The sequence below is a fragment of the Ictidomys tridecemlineatus genome, chromosome 1 (assembly GCF_052094955.1).
Source record: "Ictidomys tridecemlineatus isolate mIctTri1 chromosome 1, mIctTri1.hap1, whole genome shotgun sequence".
Taxonomy (NCBI): domain Eukaryota; kingdom Metazoa; phylum Chordata; class Mammalia; order Rodentia; family Sciuridae; genus Ictidomys; species Ictidomys tridecemlineatus.
Window position 1 is genome coordinate 151457687 of NC_135477.1, and position 16433 is coordinate 151474119.

At 42.1% G+C, this 16433-nt stretch overlaps 1 long non-coding RNA gene and 1 pseudogene across 1 annotated transcript in view; one reads left to right on the forward strand and one right to left on the reverse strand.

The window, feature by feature from the left end:
- LOC144377735 (uncharacterized) overlaps positions 1–4561 on the forward strand; it is a 28609-nt gene extending 24048 nt beyond the window's left edge. Inside the window, exon 3 of the long non-coding RNA XR_013438774.1 lies at positions 4326–4561. This is a non-coding gene — a long non-coding RNA (uncharacterized LOC144377735). The remainder of the gene's footprint in view (positions 1–4325) is intronic.
- A 662-nt stretch (positions 4562–5223) lies between these two features.
- LOC101954757 (dihydrolipoyl dehydrogenase, mitochondrial pseudogene) lies at positions 5224–6307 on the reverse strand (annotated as a pseudogene).
- Between the last annotated feature and the right edge of the window lie 10126 nt (positions 6308–16433).

The window sequence follows — 16433 nt, forward strand, 5'->3', positions numbered from 1 at the left end:
ATGGACGGCCTGAAAGTAAGCAGGGTCGGGGTTGGGTGGTTCTGGGATATATGGTTTGTCCATCTACCCCAACAATAGGGGACTGAGATGGAAGTAAGGGTCTCTAAAACTCCTGTAGGACCGAGAATGTTGCTCCAGGGTCTATTAAAAAAAGGATTTTGTGACCATCAACCGTCATTTGGACCCTGGGTTCCAGCATGGCAATTGGACTTGTTGGGACAGGAGTCTTGAGGCCCCATCAATTGTCAATGATCAGGGCTGGGGATGTGGCTCAAGCAGTAGCGCGCACCTAGCATGCGTGCGGCCCGGGTTTGATCCTCAGCACCACATATAAACAAAGATGTTGAGTCTGCCGAAAACTAAAAAAAAATAAATATTAAAAAAAATTGTCAATGGCCAATCCTACGAGATTATGGGGTCTAGGGCCTGTCTGGGCACCCTTTTGGGTAGTGGGACAGTCCAAAGCCCAGTGGCCCATCGTGAAACATTTTGGGCATGGTCTGGTAGGTGGCCTTTGGGGCAGGCTCTGCTCCAATGTCCTTCTTGTCCACACTTAAAGCAGGCTCCAGGGGGCTCTGACCTGGGGGATGGTCTCTCAGCGTAGGAGATGAGTTTTGGGAAGGCCCATGGAAGGCCTGAGCCAGCATTTGGCACTTTAGGTGTTTAGCCTTTTCATCTCGGTTATGATAGATCTTAAAAGCAGTAGCAAGAATCTCAGTCTGGGGAGTGAGGGGGCCCCATTTTAATTTTTTAAGTTTGATCCAAATATCAGGAAAACTTTGGGCAAAGAAATAAGCCATCAATAACTGTTGGCCATCAGATTTTTCTGGGTCCAAATTAGTGTATTGCAGGAGAGCCTTAGTTAGGTGGTCCAGAAAGGCTGATGGGTTTTCATGTTTATCTTGGATAATTTCCTGAAGTTTCTCAAAATTGACTGCTTTCTTGGCTGCCCTTTTTAGGCCTGCTAGAATACAAGTGGTGAAATGACCTCTGTAATGCCATTGTTGGTGTTATAATCCCAGAGGGGATCTTGGTCTGGGACTGCTTGGGGCCCAATGGAATGTGCTAGATTGGTCTGGTGGATCCCATCTGCATGAGTGTGATCCTGTTCCCAAACCCATCTCCTCTCCTCAGGAAGTAAAGTATTGGAGAGGATCATATAGACATCATGGAAGGTGAGGCTGTAGGCCTGTGTTAAATATTGAAATTTTTTAGTATATAGGACTGGGTTGCAAGTATATGAGCCTAGTTGTTTTTCAATTTGGGAAAGGTCAGCTATAGAGAAGGGAATATGCACTTGGACATTACCTTCAGTACCTGCTACCTCATGCAAGGGGGCAACGGTCTGAGGAAGGGAGGTGGTTTGGGCTTTTGATCTAGTAATTGAAGAGGAGAAAGCAGGTTGTTGAGGTGGGAGTGATGGTGGAGGGACTGGGGAAGAAGGCTGAGGGTGAGGACCTATTGGAGCTGGCCAATAGGGTGGAGGTTCATCAGCAGGGTCAAAAGCAGTGGATGAGTCCAGAGGAGGAGAAGGTTGGGGATTGGTGGTTGGGGGGGGTGGTTTGCAAGCTAAAAGAATTTGTAGAGGTTTGTAAGAGGTGCAGAGAGCAGGATTGGATTAGAGTAAGAAGAAAGCTTGGACATAAGGGATCTCTACCCATTTTTTGAATGCTCACAGTAATTGTAAAGATCCCTTAGAATAGAGGGATCTAAAGACCCAGATGGGGGCCATATATTTTAGTTGTCTAGGGGATAAGTGGGCCAAGCCTGGGTGCTATATTTGATCAATTTTGGGGGGTTTAATAACTGGTGTTGAGGAGAGGGTTTTGAGGTTGTCTAAAAGGCATTGTAAGGGAGAGTTGACCAGCAGAAAGTATGCATTACCCATGTTGCAAACGTATTATGAGATGGGGGCAGAAAGGAGCCACAAACATAGTATAAGGGAGGGGGAAGGAACTGATTTATTGGCGAAAGGGGCATCCCCCTAGAGGTCCAAATCAGTCAGTGCCTAGTAGCAGGTTCTAGCTGCAGAGATTGGTCGTCACCGTACCCTGACAGTTGAGGTTCTTGTCCTGGATAGGGCGGAGCTGTGGGAGACCTTGGCTAAGGCTTTTTGGGACCCCTTCTGGAGGGGCCAGAGACTCCCAGGGCCTGAGAGAGGAGGCGGGAGGGGAGGGTAAGCCTATCTCTAGAGGCTGAGTCTTAAAGGTGAGAGGTCTTTATGAGGGCCACCACGACCATGAAGGTCTGAGTGGGGTGTGATCTTCAGTTCTCTGTTACGTGTTCCTTTAGGTTACACAGTCCTTTGAGGGTGACCTATAAAGTCTATGTCGGGTAGGGGAAGGGAAATAATTTTGGACCCAAGAGTTGAATCTGCCCACAGAGGGAGTCCCTGAGGACCACCTTGGTCTTGAAGGCTGTGGTGGGGTGTTTTCCTCCCCATAGGTGGGCGAAGTGGTTTGCCGGATGATCAACGGTCAAGTCCTCTCGACACCACCATTGGGTTTAGGACTCCAGGAAGGGGAAACTCACCAATCGAAGGCCGGTGGTGGATGTAGTTCAGGCGGTCAAGAAAATGGGTTCAGGTCCATCCAGTAAGTGGCACTTCTGAAGGAAGACGCCCAAAAGTGGGTTTTAACCCTCTTCCCAGGTTTCGGCACCAGATGAAAAGAAAGTGACCATAACACTCAGAACGACCAAGAGATCTTTATTGCAACAGTGAGAAAGAGGAGAAAAGAGAGAGCCCAGCAGGAGAAGGATTTTATAGCCATTCTGCTGTGCTGCCTAAATCTAATAGGGTCTCTGGGTTTGCAAGCTGCCTTGTTGGCATAAGGGGGGTTGAGTGTTTAGCCTTGAGCAGGGGGGTGAAGCATTCAGTCTTTAAGGGGCACGGTTTGAGCCTTTGGACTTGAGGCAAACAGGTGATAAAGAACCAGATAGATGGGGGGTTGAGTATCCAGTGTCCTGCAATTAACATTTGTTCAGCCTGCCCTGCACCTAACACTTAGTAGTTACTTTGATGAAGATACTTTGAAGCAATGCAAATATCTTGCTTTTTATTAAACATTCACCCACTATTTTAGCATACATTGCTGGATCTTGCTTGGAGCAATTATTACTGTGGTGTTTACTTAAATATTCTATTTTTCAAATTACTTTTTTTTTTTTTGCACTGGGATTTAACCCAGGGATGTTTTGCGACTGAGTTGTATCCTTAGCTTTTTTGTTTTAGATTTTATTCTTAGTAATTTGCAAAGGCTGGCCTCAAACTTGTGATCCACTTGCCTCAGCCTCTCAAGTAGTGGGGATTACATGTGTGTACCACCACCCCTGCCTTCTCACAATACTTCTGTATTTATTAATTGCAAATTTCCATTCTCTACTTGTTATTTATCAAAATATTTATTTTTTAATATTAAGACATTTATTTTCATATCTTCATTTCTTGCTATAATACATTTGAGTCTCCATTTAATATTTAAGTTTCAAGTAGATGAAACTGGTGAGTAGCTGTGTAACTATTTGTAGACCTCAATGGAACCTTTAAAAACTTCTTAAATAAAATTCTTGCATTTGCAGGCAAATGGATGGTATCAGAGAAGAAAATGCTAAGTGAAGTTAGCCAATCCCAAAAAAACAAATGCCAAATGTTTTCTCTGATATAAGGGGGCTGACTCATAATGGGGTAGGGAGGGGGAGCATGGGAGGATTAGATGAATTCTAGATAGGGAAGAGGGGTGGGAGGAAAAGGGAAGGGGGCAGGGGATTAGCAAGAATGGTGGAATGTGATGGACATCATTATACAAAGTACATGTATGAAGACTCGAATTGGGTGTCAACATACTTTATATACAGAGATATGAAAAATTGTGGTATATATATATGTGTATTAAGAATTGTAATGCAAAAAAACAAAGTACATGTATAAAGGCATAAATTGGCGTGAACATACTTTATATGCAGAGATATGAAAAATTGTGCTCTATATGTGTAATAAGAATTGTAATGCATTCCACTACTGTTATGTATTTTGAAAAATAAAATCAATAAAAGATAAAAAACTTCTTAAATACATAAATTCTATCTCTAAATTGCAAAAAATTAGGAGTTTTAAGTGAAAGAAATGGTCTCTTTATTCATGTAAGTCAGTTCATACATATTTGAATCTTGTTCTAATAACTGATTTGTTTCCAATATGAAAACCAAATTTAGAATAACTTGATCACTTTCTTTCAAACAAACACAACTGTCGAGAGCCATCCTTGGGCTATATGTGGACCACACTAGCATTATGAATCTATTCTGCTCTGCCATGTCCCACACAGCACTGGAGATGGGGTAACCTGCTATAGTTGCACAGCCTCTCAGACATGGGTGTGACCTGCCAAGATGCCATCAACCTGCTGACTGCAAAACATCTAGGAGCAAGACTCCACCCCCAAAACCTTACCCCTGCCTTTGATGTATCCCCTTAAATAAATCACGGGAGCCATTTCTAATTGTCTAGTTTCAGCTCCTGCATGGACTGGATCTATCTGGTGCTCCAATTTTTTAAACCTAATTTTGACTTTGTCTTTTGTTCTTCACTCATTATTCTAGACTTTAATTTCTCGGGTGGCTTACACTCTCCTTGGCAGGAAGAAGAAACCCCCTAACGAGGCGCTGGCTGCCTCCCCATACACAACTGTTGATATATCATACTACAGCTCCAGTAAATTCAACTTGACTGAATCAGATAAAAGCCACCTAACATTAATTCAACGAGGTTGAGCCTTTTTTTATAAGTAGCATGAAAATATGGGTTGATGAAAACTTTGCAGGATGCTACTATTAGTAGCTTTTTGTCCTGCATGTTAATGCACCGAAACAAGATATTTGAAAACATAGATTATTCCATTCTGTCCAAGTCTATTAAATACCTTCTAAAAGTTTCATAATTCAGTTATAGAAATTGATGAAAGTGTGAGCATATCCTGTGACTTCTATAAAAGCTTCCAGGAATGCTGGGCGTGGTGGTGCACACTTGTAATCCCAGTGGTTCAGGAGGCTGAGGCAGGAGGATTTCAAGTTCAAAGCCAGCCTCAGCAATGTTGAGGCACTGAGAAACTCAATGAGACCCTATCTCTAAATAAAATACAAAATAGGGCCGGTGTTGTGGCTCAGTGGTCGAGTGGCCCTGAGTTCAATCCCCAGTACCAACCAAACAAACAAACATACAAACTTCCAGGAGATTTCAGAAAATATATCTTCTAATTTAAAAGTTGATTGATTTGCCAAATGATGCAGCCAGATTTGCTTCTCTAAAAGCTTCTAATATGGTTGGATGCACATGGCAGACTCTAGCTGTATCTTCACAGGAGGCTTCATATTCCAAAGCCAAAACAGCTTGATTTACCATTTCTCCAGCACCTGGTCCTAGAATATGTGCTCCCAGTATTTGGTTCATTGATTTCTGCTTAAGAATCTTCATCATGCCATCTGTGTCAACATTTGTCTTAGCTCTGTTGTTAGCAGCAAAGGGAAATTTTCCGACTTTGTACTCGATATCCTCTTTCTCCAACTGCTCTTCTGATTTGCCCCATGCAACTTTGGGGTGTCTGTAAATCAGCAATGGCACACAATTGTAGTCAGTGTACACAGCACCCCAGCCATTCCTTTAACACTCATAATGGCTTCATCCTCTGCTTTGTGAGCCAGCATGGGACCAGCAACCATATCACCAATAGCATAGACATTTGGAATTTTTGTTTGGAATCTGTTATGGACTGGAATTTTTCCTCTGAGACCTGTTTCAATCCAATCTCTTCTAGTCCAAAATTTAGAGTAAAGAGTTGTCGACCAATGCAAACCAAGAGTACACAAAAGTGATAACTTCAGCTTTACCACCAGAAGCAGCTTCAATAGAAACATAATTTTTCCATATGACTTTTTTGGTAACACCAGTAACCTTTATATTCAACTTAAACTTAAACCCTTGGTTTTGAAGGATTCTTTGAATGTTTTTAGATACCTTCATATCAATTCTGACTTTCTACCAACATGACCCCAAAATTCAACTTAGTCCTTGCCAAACGGAATCCAATTCTAAACCAATATCCCTGCACCGATAACAACCATCATTTCTGTCACTTTTTTGGGCGGTGGTAGTATTGGGGACTGAACTTAGGGGCACTTGGCCACTGAGCCACATCCCAGCTTATTTGTACTGAGTTGCTTAATGCCTCACCATTGCTGAGCCTGGCTTTGAACTTGCAATTCTCCTGTCTCAGACTCCCAAACCGCTGGGATCATAGGCGTGTACCTCCATACCCGCCTAAATCTATTTTTAATTGATATGTAAAAATGTTATGTATTTATGAGGTACTAGTGATATACTGTGTAATGTTTAAATCAGCCTAAACATGTCTGTCTCCTCATTTCTTTCTTTTTTGGGGGGTACTGGGGATTAAATTCAGGGGCATTTGACCACTGAGCCACATCCCCAGCCCTATTTTGTATTTTATTTAGAGACAGGGTCTTACTGAGTTGCTTAGCGCCTCAGCATTGCTGAGGATGGCTTTAAATTTTCAATTTTCCTGTGTTAGCCTCCAGAGCTTCTGGTATTATAGGCATGTACCTGGCCATTGCATCATTTCTTTATGATGCAAATACTCAAACTCCTTTTTTCTAACATTTTGAAATGTATATTCCATTATTGTTACCTATGTTCATCCTACTGTGCAATAGCACACCATAATTTCTCACCCCATAACTATAACTGAGTACCCATTGATCAAGAAAGTTGACATTTTCTAATGTTATTGTGATGGATGACAAAACCAGGCCTGGATGTAAAATAAACTATAAGAACACTGTCTCAGAAAACTAGTGCTTGGGAAATGGAGAGTTTTCCTCCCCTATTAGTCAGCGCTGCTTCAGCGAACCTAATTAACTACCTCTAGGAATCTAACTACTCCTCTTTGAAGTGTAAATGCCCCTATTGAGGCTTTGGGCCCAAAGCTTGAGATTTTGGAAGGTCTGGTTGAGAGAGCCAGTTCTTCCCCTTCCACTCACTTCTGTAAACATGCTTCCCAGTAGACACCCTACGCGTGGCCTTCCATCGTGAAGGCTAGAGAATTCACAGCACCAGACAGCCTATAAATGTTGTGAGAAACTGGAGGGGGGGCTCAGAATCTGGGCCTGATGGTGTAAAGTAAAGATTGAGTTCTCCCAGTCTCTGAGTGCCCTTGGCACTTCTTGACTTGTCTGATTCCCAACATTATCATGTCCACCTGGCCATAGCTGATTGAGTGTGAGGAGACCAAGCCTTCTTTGGGGTCTTTCAAACCGATATTGAAAAGCAGAGGCAATGTGCTATAGATGCAAGTCAAGCTTGAGAGCTATCTGTAGTTGTGCTGCCTACAGACACTGAGAGAGTGAAGATAATGTGAAAAGATGAGAAAGAGAAAATTTGAGCCTCTGGTTTCAGGTTTTCAGGAGGGATTCCATCGGTAAAGCTGGTGGAGTTGGGTTTCCTTTCAAGTAAATGAGTCCCAACTAAGTCACTTTATAATTGGATTTTACCCAGCTGTTTTCTTTAAAAAAGTTTCAAACTCACAAAATAAATTTAAGAATAGCTTAATGGGGCTGGGGGTGTAGCTCAATTGTGGAGCTTGTCTTAGCATGCACAGGCTCTGGGTTCAATCCCCATCACCACACACACATACCTACAAATAGGTTAATGAAGGCTGGGGATGTAGCTTAATGGTAAGGCACTTGCCTAGCATGTGTGAGTCCTGAGTCTAATTCCCAGCACCATCATGAAAAAGAAAAAAGATGCCGGGCATAGTGATGCTCACTTGTAATCCCCAGAAGCTTGAGAGGCTGAGTCAGGAAGATCACAAGTTCAAAGCCAGCCTCAGTAATTTAGTGAGGCCTTAAGCCACTTAGACCCTGTCTCAAAATGCAAAGGGTTAAGGATGTGGTTCAGTGGTTAAGCACACCTGGGTTCAATACCTGGTATTAAAAAAAAAAGATAGAAAAGAATATTTGTAAATACTTCATCTTGATGCAACATCTGATATGATTTTTCAGGGGATGGTGAGACATACCACTGGGATTACAAGTATGCACCACTGCACCTGGCTTCTTTTAGATTTTTTGGGGGGATAAGTACTGGAGCACTTGAACTCAGGGGCACTTGGCCACTGAGCCACATCCCTAACCCTATTTTGTATTTTATTTAGAGACAGGGTTTCACGAAGTTGATAAGCTCCTCACTTTTGCTGAGGCTGGCTTCAAACTCACAATCCTCCTGCCTTATCTTTCCGAGCCACCGGGGTTACAGGTGTGTGCCACCGTGCCTGGCTTCCTTTAGATTTTTTTCTTAAATATTTTTTTAGTTGTAGATGGACACAATACCTTTATTTTATATTTGTTATTTCTATGTGGTGCCGGGGATCCAACCCAGTGCCTCACGCATGCTCTGCCACCGAGCCTCAGCCCTGGCACTCCCAGTCACTTTTCTGTCTCTGAAATGACAGTTTCAAATCATCTTCATGTTGCTCCCTCTTTGCCCAGCCCCATCTCCCTCTTTCTGTTCACAGAAGAGACAACATCAGGGCTGGGGATGTGGCTCAGCGGTAGCGCGCTCGCCTGGCATTCGTGTGACCCGGGTTCGATCCTCAGCACCACATACCAACAAAGATGTTGTGTCCGCCGAGAACTAAAAAATAAATATTAAAAATTCTCTCTCTCTCTCTCCTCTCTCACTCTTTTCTTTAAAAAAAAAAAAAAGAAGAGACAACATCATCTCCTACTTCACAGATAAAACCAAACCAAAAGAAAACAAACAAACAAAAGAATATCAGAGAAGCTCTTGCCAACCAAATTCCCTGAAACCTTCTTCCTCTCCAGGATCACCCCCTCACATGCTATGGACACACCTTGGGTTGTTATCCTTTGGATCAGGAGTGTGCCCCCAAATCCCATGTGTTAAAGGCTTGGTTGCCAGCCTGTGGTACTTTTGGGAGAGAGTGGAATCTTTAGCAGGTGGGGCCTAGCCAAGGAAGATAGGGCAATAGGAGTGTGCCCTTGAAGGGAACATTAAGACTGTGACCCTTCCTGTCTACTTTTCTGCTTCCTGGACAACAGGAGGTGAGCAGCTTTGTTTTACATGTGCTCTCTCTAATGACGTTTTGTTTCACCAAAGTCCCCAAAGCAACAGAGCCAAGCAATCATGGCTGAAACCTCTGAAACCATGAACCAAGATAAATGTTTTCTCCTTATAAGTTGATTTTCTCAGATATTTTGTCAGGACAATGGAAAGCTGGCTAACATAATCACATACCATCCCCCAAATATTTAAACATACTTACTTTCCATGTTAAATATGTATTTTTTTAAAAAATATTTATTTCTTTTTTAGTTCTTGGCAGACACAACATCTTTGTTTGTATGTGGTGCTGAGGATCGAACCCAGGCTGCATGCATGCCAGGCAATCGCACTACCACTTGAGCCACATCCCCAGCCCTAAATATGTATTTTTGCTGTGAAAAATTTAAGTGAAATTTTTTGAAGTTTTGTTTTTAAAATTATTTGATTCTAAGTTAATAATAGTTAATAGTTAATCACTAATTAGACAAGCTTGTCTAATTAGTGATTAACTATGTTTTTTTTTAGGAGCTCCAAGGTGCTTGCTTGGGATTTATTTCAAAGTGAGAAAAATTCTAACTCCCAAGCTGTTTTCAAATGCAACGCTATTTTTATAAAAATTAAATGTGGGTCATAAGTGAAGTTGACATTTTAGTATGTGGTGCAGATATTTAGTGAAACATTGATTTTATTTTTGCACTTTTAAAAAAATAATTGGAGTCAATAATTTTATTTTTAGCAATCAACTATGTTTGTGGGTCCCTGAAAAGCCCTTAGGCTTTAGGTAATTGGCACAATACCTGGTGTCCCTTCCTGCTTCTCAGGTCACCTAACTCCTTGCTCATCTGTATGTTCTACACCTCTCTCTACTTACTTCTTTCCAACTGCATTTAACTATTCTTTTTTCTGTTGTCCAGATGAACCCCAGGCTACCCTAATAAAATCCCTATTCTACTCCAGGGCTCATCTAACTACCTTTCTCTTCTCCCATCCCACCAAAGATCAACTGCAAAGTTGTCTACACAGTGTCCACTTTCAGATAGCCTCCCCACCCCATGACTTTCAGGGTACAGACCAAACTCCTCATCTTGTTGTTTTGGTTTTGATATGCAGTGTCCTCCCAAAAAGCTCAGACAACACAGAAAAGTTCAGAGGTGAAATGATTAGATTCTGATGACTGTAACCTAATCAATAGATTAATTCATTTGATGGATTAATAACATGAATGAATTACAGTAGTCACTGTAGGCATGTAGTGTGGAAGTAGGTCATTGAGAGTGTGACTTTCAGGTTCATATGTTGTCCCTGGTACCTCGATTTCCCTCTCTTTTTCTCTTTGCTTTCTGGTTGTCATGAGATGAGCAGTTTGTCTCTGCCACACCCTTCCACCAGGGTGTTTTGCCTCATCTGAAGCCTAGAGCAATGGAATCTGCTGACTATGGACTGAACCTCTGAAACTGTGAGCCAAATAAACTTCTTCTCCTCCAAGTTGTTTTTTTTTTTTTTGGGTGGGTGGGTGGGTAGGATGGGGACCAGGTATTGAACTCAGGGGCACTCAACCCCTGAGCCACCTCCCCAGCCCTCTTTTGTATTTTATTTAGAGACAGGATCTTACTGAGTTGCTTAGCACCTTGCTGTTGCTGAAGCTAGGTTTGAACTTGTGATCCTCCTGCCTCAGCCTCGAGAGCCACTGGGATCACAGACGTGAGCCATCATGCTCAGCTCTAAATTGTTCTTGTCGGGTATTTTGGTCACAGTGATGAAAAGCTTACCAACAAGCTTAGCATAGAAAGTCTTACCCAGTGTAGGTTCTGCCAAACTCAACCTAGGCTCCTCACACTCTAGCCCCACTGTCTCTCATCCTTGGACACAGCTTTCTCCCACTCCTTGAGATTTTGCCCTTGCCTTGTGCTCCACTTGGAACACCCTCCCCGACCCACTTCTTTGCCTCTCTCACTCATATCTCCTGGCAGTCTCCTCTGATGTTCCAAATTGAGTCAGGCTCCCCATGCCATATCACCAGGTACCATCACTTCATGGCATTTGATTCTCTCTAATCTAATCATTCATTCAATGCCTGTTTTTTCTTTTCTTTTCTTTTTTGGAGAGGATACTGTAGGAACTCTCAGTATATTAGAGTGTTAGGGCTGCCTTCAACAACAGAAAATTAATTTCTCACAGTTCTTCAGGCTGGAAGTCCAAGATCAAAGTGTTTCTTCTTTCTTCTGAGGTTTCTCTCTTTGGCTTGCAGATGGCTGTCTTCTTGCTGTGACATTTCCTACGGGTGTGTGCCTTCCTGGCATCTCTTCTTCTTCTTTTAAAAAAAAATTTAAAAAATTTAATTGGCATGTAATAGTTGTAAATATTTACAGGTTACAGTGTGGCATTTCACTACATATGTACAATGTTAGAGCAAGATAACTGGTATATTATCTCAAATGTTTATCAGTTTTTGTATTGGGAGTGTTGAAAATCTTCTCTCCTAGCTACTTTGAAATATATAATTAATTATTGTCAACCATAGTTACTCAACTGTGTCACAAAATATTAGAAGTTGTTCCACCTATTCATCTGCAGCCCTGTTCATCTTCTTCTTATAAGGACAACAGTCATATTGGACTAAAACCAATTTTCATACTTCATTTACATTTAACCACCTCTTTAAAAAAACTTTTATCCAAATATCATTACATTCTGAGGTTAATTATTATTAACATAATAATTTTGAGGAGGATAGAATTCAACCCATAATAGTCAGGGACTGTGTCTATCTTCTCAGTGTATCACAAACACCAAGCACAGTGCTTGACCCAAATTAAGACACATGACTTATTTTCTAACCCAAATATTCCTGACTAGGTATTGGCCTGGATCTTTACGTACTTTGCACTTTGGTTGTACTATTTGTAATAAAAACGAGTTGGAAAGTGCTGATCTCTGAGCCTTGTCTGACTGTTGACCCTCTAGCCCAGCATCCTGGAGTTAATTTCTTCATTAAAATCTTTTCCCCTCACCACTAGAGGGAGGTATTGCTTCCAGTTGTTTCTTCTTTGGGAAAAATGTCACTTAACCCTGGGATGTTTAAAGTGGAGAAGTTGAGGCCAAGGACAGTCTAGAGTCAGCTCTTTGTTGGTCATTTGGCAGCCAAACTGTCAGCTGGGCATTCAGCCCTGGGTTTAAATTTCAACTCTGCCACTTCCTGGCTGGCATACCTTTGCCAAGATCCCCTGCAGAGTGTTAATTTCCTCTTCGTTATAAATAATGGACATGGACAATTCCTGGGCATTGCTTAGTGGAGTGCTTCATTTATAATGGTATGGGGGTGAGGAGAGACTTCCAGATAGAACTTCCAGGGTGGAGACCCCAGAATAGCAAATGCCACACAACTATCCCAGTGACCAAGTTCCTATTGATAGACCCAACCTGATCTTTTATTAAAATTGGGCATCTCGCCATAAAACCATGAAAAGATAATTTCGGCTTTACTATAAATTGCTGCAAATTCTGAACCTGCCTGCCCGTGCCCTGAACTCACCCATGTCCGGTTTTCCCTGACCAGATAACAACCCTTTCCTAAACCTTAGTGACGCCTCATAAATTCTGCCTTCCCTGGCCGGATAACGACCCTCTCTGAGTCTCTAAGATCTCCATAAATTCTGATGCCGGGGCCAGCAAAAATGTAAACTTGTGTTATGCTCCTCAGAGTGTTGTTATCTGTAACCCCCCTTTGTGTAACTTTCTGGGCTATAAAGCTGGGCTGTAGGAAAGGTGGGGCTGCTGTCTTGTTCCCGCAGTTTTGGGAGGAAAAGGCAGTCCGGCCGGTCGAAATAATAAGCTTGCTTTAATTTGATTTTAATTGGAGTCAGTGGTCTTTTCTTTCGTCCTGGTCTAACACTATCTGTTGAGAGGTCATGATGAGTATCTGTCTAGGGAGCAGACCTTTCCAAGAGTTTGGACTGGCCAGAGGGGCAGATGTATGGAGGAAAACAGGTGGGCAATATTCTGTTCCATTCCCTGCCTTCTAAACCATGAAGCAGGATTTGGGGAATGTAGAATGGAAGACTCAAAGCTGAGTATGTAAGAGAGATCTTGGGCAATTCCAAGTTTTCAGAGTCCAAGTTTATTAAAGTATGAAATACCTAAGAAGATGGGAAAAGATGATTTAGAGACAAAAACACTTAGAAAATTAGTTTCTTGGTAAGTATATATTATAGAAGACAACCAGGTTCCCTGGTCAGACTGTTGTCTGCCACCAGAGGGCAACCATACAGTCAGATCTCAAAGACCACCTTGCCCATGATGCTGGCACTCTTTGAGAAAGAACACAGCTGCACACACAATTAGCACCAGGCTTGGCTGAGAACCAAAGCCAGAGTCAGAGAATAGCATAGAAAAGGAGGTGTGTGTGTGGGGGTCTGTTGCCTTGGGAGATCTGCCCCAGGAGCCAAGGGAGATGACCTGACCTCAAACAGCTCAGGAAGTGTACTTCTTAGGCTTTGTGATTCAGGTATGACTGAATGTTCCCTAGCTAGGGCAGGGAGGCTGCCCAAGCAAACCACATATCAAAGTAGTTTAGTTGCAAAAATGCTTACAAGGGAGTCTATGCTCCAAATAAAAAATATACAATACCCATTTAAAGGGGAAACCTCCACAAGATTGTTAAGATTAAAAGTTTGCAGTTAGCTGGGTGTGATGGCGCACACCTGTAATCCCAGGAGGATTACACTGTGTGTAGTCTACTGTGGAGGCTGAGGCAGGAAGATAACAAGTTAGAGGCCAGTCGGGGCAACTTGGTGAGAACCTATCTCAAAACAATGAAAAAAGGGCTTAGGAATGTAGCTCAGCAGTAGAGTTAAAAAAAAAAAAAAAGTGTGCAGCTAGTCTTTTTTTTTTGTGTGTGTGTGTGTGTGTGCATGGAAAATAGCAATTTTCAATTTTTCTTACATGACTACTATGAGAAAGGACAAAATTACAATTAACCTTATTTTCTTTTCAAATTTATGTTTCTATTGTTTGTTATTACTTATTTAAACTTTGGGTTTTCATTTCCTTGAAAAGTGGAAGAAAGAGAGGTTTGATGTGATGGGAGGAGGCTCTAGGACTCACTCCTTTTATTCTGTCTTTTCCTTAAAGATCCTTTAGAGAGCCTCCACTGTGGGACAGATGGATGTGTCCTACTGCAGTTCTGACAGCTGTCCAGGAGAAAACCATTCCAATTCTCTAACCCGTTCACATATCATGTCATGCCACCATTGTTTGCAGAAGGAAAGAGAGCTGAATGTCCTGTAGTTCCAGGCTGAGGCAGGAGGATCACAAATTCAAAGCCAGCATCAGCAACTGAGGTACACCCTCTATAAAAGGCCCCTGTTCCTGCTGATGGGTAGAATCACAGCCTTTGGGACAGGAGTCCCCTGTGTTTCTCCTTTGTTAGGAAACAATAAATCTTCTTTTTCCTTCTTCTCAAAACTGTGTCCTCATTATTGGATTGACATTGGGGATAAGGACTGAGTTCTGGCAACAGGAAGAAGAATGGGGGGGGGAGTACCCCCCTTAAAAAAAACAAACCAGCAAAGCAAAAGTGAAGTGAGGGAGGGAAGGGTAGAAGGAGGGAGGGAGGGAGGGGTAGAAGAAGGGAGGGAGGGAGGAAGAGGAAGAAAGTAAAAGAAAAAGGAAGAGAGAAAGAGGTACAATTAATTTTAAAGACTTCAACTGGCCTGCTTTCTTGAACCCAGGACCTCCATATGCTAGGCTTTATTTTGGATTCCAGAATTGGGCAACACTTCATTCCACAGAATAGAATAAGTGCTGCAATAAATAGAACAAAAGAGTTTGGTTTTATAAATAAAAAAGGGAAAAAGAAACCAGAAACAAAAAGGCAGATTGGTCTTTTCAAAATTCATTTTCTTATAAGGTGGGGACAAGGAGATAGAAAATAGAAAAGTAACCGATGGGCTAACATAGGTTACTTTAGGTGACCTTTTTGTGTGTGTGTGTAAAGACTAAGCCAGGGAGCTTTGTTATCAAGCCCGTTGACATTGGCCTGTTTGGGAACTCTGGTGGTTATCTCTCTAATCCTAACCTCTCATAAAGTCAGAGAAGCAGTTTAATTTCAGCCAGGCACGATGGTGCACACCTGTAATCTCAGCGAATTGGAGGACCAAGCTTCAGCAATTTAGTGAGACTCTGTCTCAAAATCAGAAATCAAAAGGACTGAAGGAGGTAGCTCAATGGTAAAGTACCCCTGGGTTCAATCCCCACTACCAAAAAAAAAAAAAAAAAAAGAAGTTTAATTTTGTTTGAATTGAGCTTTAGCATGAGAGTAATTTCATTTTCAATTTTAACCTGGTATGTTGTGTCCTACCAGAGGAGTTTAGACTAAAACAATAGTCTTCTGTAATTTTTACTTAACATTAGTATCAGCTAAGGTCATGAAATACCTTTAGGCACTGGTACAATAAAAATCTGGGATAAAGTTGTTTTAATCAGTCAGTAACTTCCCTGAAAGGCCTAAGTTTTCATGTATTTGTGGATAAGAATTGAGGAGACTCTGACATGCTTTGTCCTACTGCTATGGCCCTTCAGGCCTCTCCTTGAGGAGATACAAGACAAAGCCACCAGGATTTGAAAGGCCTAGTCTGACCAACCGCCTTTCCCACCAAACAAGGTTAAGATTAAAGAGATCAGGGCAGAATCTGACCCTGAGGGTAGGGCAAGGCAGGGGACTGGGAGATGTGGGTGAGTGGTGAGTGGTGAGTGGTCGGTGGAAGCTGTGTTTTCCCTTCTGACTATGAGATGTGATGTGTGGTGGACAATGGTAAGGTGTCAACTTTGCTATCAGAGAGGTTAAAAATATATGGTGTATTTAAAAGTTCCATATTAACACTTTTAGCACACCCCCCCAAAACCATAATGCAGTGTAATTGTGATATTCACAAGCTAAATTATACAGTTATAGAAGACCTTAATTTCTGGTGCACATAAGTGCTCTAGTCTGGTAATCAAATTTAAAGTTAGGTGGCTCAGGCCAATAATCCCAGCAGTGCAGCAGGATCACAAGTTCAAAGCCAGCCTCAGCAACTGAGTGTGGCTATAAGCCAACTAGCAGACCCTGTCTCAAAATGAAAAATAAAAAGGGCTGGGGATGTGGCTCAGTGGTTAAGTGCCTTTGGATTCAATCCCTGATTGATTGTGTGTGTGTGTGTGTGTGTGTGTGTGTGTGTGTGTTGGGGGAGTGAATAAAGCTTGTTGGTCCTGTCAGATGCCTGGCAAAGGTCAAATGCTGAAATCTTTAATGTAAGAG